The sequence below is a fragment of the Trichechus manatus genome, unplaced genomic scaffold, assembly GCF_000243295.1.
Source record: "Trichechus manatus latirostris isolate Lorelei unplaced genomic scaffold, TriManLat1.0 scaffold00239, whole genome shotgun sequence".
NCBI lineage: Eukaryota > Metazoa > Chordata > Mammalia > Sirenia > Trichechidae > Trichechus > Trichechus manatus.
In genome coordinates, this window is record NW_004444175.1 from 1,591,582 (window position 1) to 1,598,350 (window position 6,769).

Consider the following 6,769-nt stretch of genomic DNA (forward strand, 5'->3'; position numbering starts at 1 on the left):
GGCGGGGGCGGGGCCTTCCGCAGCAGTGTGACGTGGCTACTCACCGACTCCTGCCCTCTAGCAGGCCGAGGCCTGTGGTGGCTGGCTGACGGTCCAGCCCACTGGTGCCACCGCCCTCAGGGCCCGCCCCGCCCCAGCGGCCCGCCGGAGGGGAGGCTGGGCGAACAGCGCGATTCCTGGGCTCGCGGGTGACCGCAGCTGGCCTGCAGAACCAGGGGCGGGGCGCGCACCGGGCCTCTGTGACTCGCCTCCGGCTCGCGCCCCACTGGGTGGCTGCGGGCGAGGGGCGGGCCGGGCTGCGCACGTGGTGTCCGGCTGGACCCGCCGCGGCCGGCAGGGAAGTCGGTTTACACTTAGGCCCTGGAGCCGAATCGAACATCGGTAGCGCGATCTCTGCCACCGGCCCCGGGGGTCTCCCCACTGTCCAGGATGCCTACCCCCCTGGCCGGGCGCCCTGACAGGGTGAAAGTTTCCCCCTGGCACCTCGACCACCTGTAGCCTTGAGCCACGTCCAAAATGAAAACGGTGTTATCTGTAGGTAACTGTTTATGAAACCTTTGCCCGAGCAGTTGGTTTCGTTCACTTCCCCGCCCCTATTTCCACCCACGAGTTGAAGTATCTTTAAAGTGCTCTTGAGTAAAACAAATAGTTAAAATTCCGTTCTTTTTTTTTTTTTTTTTACTTGTACCTTTAATTTGGGGAGATAACATTTGATTACACATTAACCCCATTCCAAGTTTTTTTGTTTTCCTGGAATAGGTTTATGTTAAAATAGTGCAAATATGTTTGGGAGGGATCTGATGAGAGCTTTCCACTTGGCACTCATTCACTTATTAATTATATTGGTTTCATATGCATGTATTATGAGTTAGTGTTTATGTTCCAGTGCAAGGTTGCTGAGAGTGGGTTCTCAGGTTAAAAATATTTTTTCACTTAAAGGCCCCCTCTCTTCCCCACTTCCACTCCTGCTAAAAATCTGTACCCACATTTTGTGTGGACTTGCAGCTAGTCCAGTCTGGCTTCCCTTAAAACTGTCAGGCCAGGCAAATAACTGGTACAGGAACCCCCCCCCCCGCCCCCTCCTCCCCGCGTCCTGGGGTGCAGTTCCGGTCACATAAAACTCGAGATTTATTTACACAAAAGCTGTAGTAAGCATAATTTTCTTAAGGCTAATAAACTAGTCATACATTGTAACAGCTATAAACAAGGTTTCTCATTCATATCAATAATCTCTAATTTACTTGCTCCTAGCCAACCTCTGAGGAGCCCTGTGGCCCAGTGGTTAAGCGCTTGGCTGTTAACTGAACGGTTGGCAGTTTGAACCCACCAGCTGCTCCCTGGATGAAAGATGTGGCAGTCAACTTTCTTAAAGATTTACAGCCTTGGAAACCCTAGGGGACAGTTCTACTCTATCCTGTAGGGTCACTATGAGTTGGAATTGATGACAATGGGTTTGGTTTGGAACCAACCTCCTTTGCTTTTAAGTGAGGATTGTATTTACACATAATTCCCAGGGAGGCGCCATCTTTGCTAACTCTAATTGGTGAACCTTTGTGTTTTTAACTACCTCTTCCTGTTATATTCAGCTCTTTGGAGACATGCCAGATAATGCTTGACTCTCCCTTTTAGGAAAGCGTATCAACAAATTCAGTTAGGATGATTCAGAAAACAGATTCTGTTTTCCTGTAACCTATTTAAATACGTGTGGATTAAAGACTGATTTAGTTGAGCAAAAGATTATGTGGAATGGTTCTCCAAAGTTTGATGTATGTGGGCTACCTAACCATGGTTGGTGGTTTTGTTTGTTTGTTGTTTTTAAGTGAAAAGTCATAACAGGGACCTTCTCAAGGAGAGGTGCTTCTTGAAGAAACACAGGGGAACTTTCCTGGAAACAGATTTTGATTGCAGGGAGAGAAGAGCTGGGAGGTGATTATAGACTCAAAAGAGCTCTAGAGAACTCAACAGTAGGTGTTTAGGATCTTCACTGTAATCCAGTGCTACTAATGTCAATCAGCTACATCATTGAGTTTGCAACTTATCCCTCTTCTAAATTTATACTAATAACTCCTACTTCCACGTAACTGTCTCTTGCAAATGACTTCATCTATCTTCTATTTGCCCCTCTGTATGCACTCTCCACCCTTCTGCTCTTGTGCCAGGGAGGGCTGACCTGTCCAGGGAGGGCTGACCTGTCCAGATGGCACCACCTTCCCTGGTATCTGGATGGGTTCAGGCAATGGGAGGTAGAGCAGACTGGAAGCCACAGAAGAGTGAGGGCATAGGCTTTATTCCCCCAGTTGGGTCACCATGGGTTGACTGCAGTGCCTTCTCTGTATAGCTACCCCCTCCAAATCCCTCCCTTTGCCCCTTCAGGCCTATGGGTAGTTAGCTACCCCCTCCAAATCCCTCCCTTTGCCCCTTCAGGCCTATGGGTAGTAACCTCTAGCCAGCCTTTAGGGTACTGCATTACCCCTTGTTGGCTTCCGTGACTCTTGCCTGCACTTCTGTAAATGGTCGTTTTAACAACTCTCTTCAAATTGCCCAGTTTGAGCTCTCTACCTGTTTTTACAGGAACCCTGACTGACTCAGTTTGCCGTTGTTGAATCTTCATTTTATTACTTATTCTGCTTCTGCTAATAATTGCCAGATTTTTCCTCTGCTTCTTAGTTCAAATTCACGGAAGACAGAGAGCTTAGCTTATTTTCTCTAGTCGCATCACACAAATCACTAGCTAACCTATGAATTATTTTGCCCTTGGGTAGGGTGCCCACCTGTCCTGGAGGAACAAGTTATTTCGTTCAAAACACTTCCACTAAAGCAGTGTGGGTTGGTGAGGGGTGGGGGAGTGCCAGTTTCCAGTAGGCATGTGTTAGAGGTAGCCGACTTTAACCAGGTTCTTTTCCCTTTTTCCCTCTCTTAGTGAACGATACCAACTATTTAAGTTCTGAAGATTACATGAGATAATATATACTATGTGTAAAATGCTTACCAAAGTCCCTAATTAATTATGTTAGCTATTTTTATTGCTTTTTAAATGGGTAGATTAACCAGGATGTTGTTGTTAGGTGCCATCTCACTGATTTTCAACTCATAGCAACCCCAAGTGACAGAGTAGAACTGCCTCATAGGGTTTCCTAGGCTGTAATCTTTATGAAAGCAAATCGCCAGGTCTTTCCCCTGGAGCCATTGGCTGGGTTCAAACCACCAACGTTTTGGTTAGCAGCCCAGCATTTACCTGTTTGTGCCACCAGGGCTCCTTTTAAACCAGGATAAAAGAAAAAAGAAAAAAACCCAATCTCATTGCCATCTAGTTGATTCCAACTCATAGTGACCCTACAGGGCAGAGTAGAACTGCCCCATAGAGTTTCCAAGGCTGTAATCTTTACAGAAGCAGACTGCCACATCTTTCTCCCATGGAGTGACTGATGGGTTCAAACTGCCGACCTTAATTTAACCAGGATAAAACCAACCAAACCCACTGCTGTCGAGTTGATTCCGACTCATAGCGACCCTATAGAACACGGTAGAACTGCCCGCATAGAATTTCCAAGGAGCACCTGGTGGATTCAAACTGCCGACCTTTTGGTTGGCAGTCATAGCTCTTAACTACTACGCTACCAGGGTTTCTGTTAACCAGGATAGTGACCTTAATTTTACTAAACTTTGTTGTTAGCTGCTGTCAAGTTGGCCCCCTACTCATGGCGACTCCATGCACAACAGGATGACATGCTGCCTGGTTCTGTGCCATCCCATTATCAGTCGTGATCCATAGGGGTTCTCACTGGCTGATTTTCTGAAGTAAATCGCCAGGCCTTTCTTCCTAGTCAGTCTTAGTCTGGAAGCTCCACTAAAACCTGTTGAGCATCATAGCAACACCCAAGCCTCTGCTGACAGACAGGTGGTGGCCACAAGGAAGGTGCATTGGCTGAGAATAGCATTTGAGTCTCCCATAAGACGTGAGAATTCTACCACTGAACCACCAGTGTCCTCTGATTTCCTGAACTGTTAAAGCAAAAAGCCTGATTTTTTTTTTTTGTAATGGAGAACTCGAATGTAGAGCAGAGATTTAGGTTATGAAACGCCTGAAATAATTCTCCTTAAACAATGACCACATGGTTCAAATGAGCCTTTAAAAAATGAATCCTGTTTTTCCTGCTTAGAGTATGCTAATGTATCATCAGAAGATTGAACCCTCCTCTTCTCTCCCTCCCCCTGGTGTTTGAGGAAAGTTGAGTCCTATGAGAACATCCAGATCCTTGTTTTTTATTACCAGTGCAAATTAGGTTCAGGCTGGCAAAAACCCAATGTACAAATAGCTGCATTAGATGCTAGAGAAGCTTCAAAGAATGCATTAGAAATAATCTGTTTCAAAGACCAGCAGTCCAAAGAGAAGATAAAACTGAACCCAGAGATTTATAACTTATATAAAATAATGACTTTTAAGAAGAGGGATTTTTTAAAAAGATAAACCTAACATTATTGCCTCCAAGACTGAGAGCCTTGAACACTGTTTATCATAATAATAGCTCCCATTGTTGAGCTAAATTCTTGGATAAGTGTTGAACTAAACACTTGGATAAGATTATACTTCACAAAATCTCTAACCTTCAACGTGGGGTCAATGCTAATGTGTATCTGAAAGACTTTGTACCTTTCCCCATAATTTCCTTCAGACTCTCCCTCTGAGTAAAATAATAATATAATTGGATAAATACAACCGACATATTCAATCTTATATGAAGAGGGAATAAAAGCATCTTAGAAAATTTTGCTCCTTTTTTTTACTGATCTCTATATCATACAATATGTAAAAAAACATTGTGCTTGGTATGCAAAAATAGTTTCAAGACAAATCTAGGCTGCCTTCCAACAAGATTGGTTCCTCAGCCCCTCCTAAGTAGGAATTTTGTAGCTTTCTTTACTTTACAAAAAAAAAAAACCAAACCCATAGCCCTGGAGTCGATTTTAGGTAGATTTTAATAGGCCAGTTTTCTTGCATGATATCTCTCAACCGTTAATAGCAGAGCTGGGATTGACATTCCAATCAGTCTGCCTTTCCTGCCACTGTGTTTATTTAGTCTTTTGCCTTTTCTAATAACTTAGAATAACACAAATAATAGTAAATGTTTATTCTTTTTAAAAAAACACTCTAATAATATACTGTAAGCTCTCTTTTCCAGTTTTCAAAGAACAGGGATTTTTCAAACAACAGGCTTAGCGAGGGGTACAGTAACCTCTCTGAATTCTTCCTGCTCTCCAGTTATATTTAATATTAGCACAGTCTTGTGACTATGCACAGGTCTCATAAACGAGATCTTGAAATTCAGGTTCATATGAACTGCAATGTCTGACATCAGAAAAAATAAACCTTGTGGAGAAAATGAGGGAAAAGTTTTTTTTAATCAGCTTCTTATTACATATCATGATTTATTTTAATTAATCAATAAATATTCATTGAGTGCTTATTATGGTCCAGGACCTGGGCTATATCCTAGGAATATGCTGTTGAACCAGTCAGTTCAAACTCCTGGAAACACAGAATTTACGGAGAGGCAGTATGCATAGTGGAGACCTGGTGTCACAGTGGTTAAGAGCTTGGCTGCTAACCAAAAGGTCAGCAGTTTGAATCCACCAGCCGCTCCCTGGAAACCCTATGGGCAGTTCTTCTGTGTCCTGTAGGGTCACTATGAGTTGGAATCGACTCGATGGCAACGGCATTGGTTGGTAATATGCACACTGCACTGGCTTTTACAGTTCGTGATTTGATGTGTTTAGTTGAACCAAGAGTTTCACAAAACAGTACTTATCCTTATTAAATGGAATACCTTATGATATGGTCTACTCTATTTCCTTTCACTTTTTTAAAAAGCACTAAATTAATTTCTTGATCCAGGTACAGATTTTAACCTATCCTTTTTTTAAAAAAAATGACAATGACACAGTAGCTAAACTGAAGCTAGATTAAAACCCAAAACCAAACCCATTGCTGTGGAGTCAATCTTAACTCAGTGACCCTATAGGATGAGTAGAACTGCCCCATAGGGTTTCCAAGGCTGTAAATCATTGCAGAAGCACACTGCCACATCTTTCTCCCTCAAAGAAGCTGGTGGTTTTGAACTGCCAACCTTTTAGTGGCCAAGCACTTTAACCACTGCGCCACCAGGGCTCCTTGAAGCTAGATTATCTGGGTTCAGGTGTCAGCTCTGCCACTTCCTAACGGTAAAACTGAGGGCAAATTACTTGTCCGGTTTGTGTCTTAGTTTCCCCATCTGTAAAATGTAAATAATAATTGTACCTACTTTATGTGGTTGTTGTGAGGATTAAAAGTATTAATTTATTTAAAACCCAGAGACTGGTGCCTGGCAAGTAGTAAGGGTGAGTAACTATTATTGTTTTATTAGAGGAGGCTGACAAAAAGCGGACAAGCAATGCAATAATTACCAATTGTTGTAAGTGTTATGAAGAAAACAAAGATTTAAAAGGGTGGGATTAGTTGTCCCTCCACAAACCATCTTTCTCCCTCAGGTTTGAACCACTGACCTTAATCACTGTTCTGAGACCTAAAGGATGAGACTGAGCTAGCTGTGGGACAAATTTTTTCCTAACGTGAAAGGAGCTTGGTGTTTTTAAGGCTTGAAAGAAGATGAATGAAGCTGGAATGTACTTACCAAGGTGTGGCAAGAGGAGTATAGCTGCTTGTAATAAACAAAGCTTGGCCAGAGATGAGATTAGAGAGATGGCCTGAAGCAGATCCTGCAAAGGCTCATGG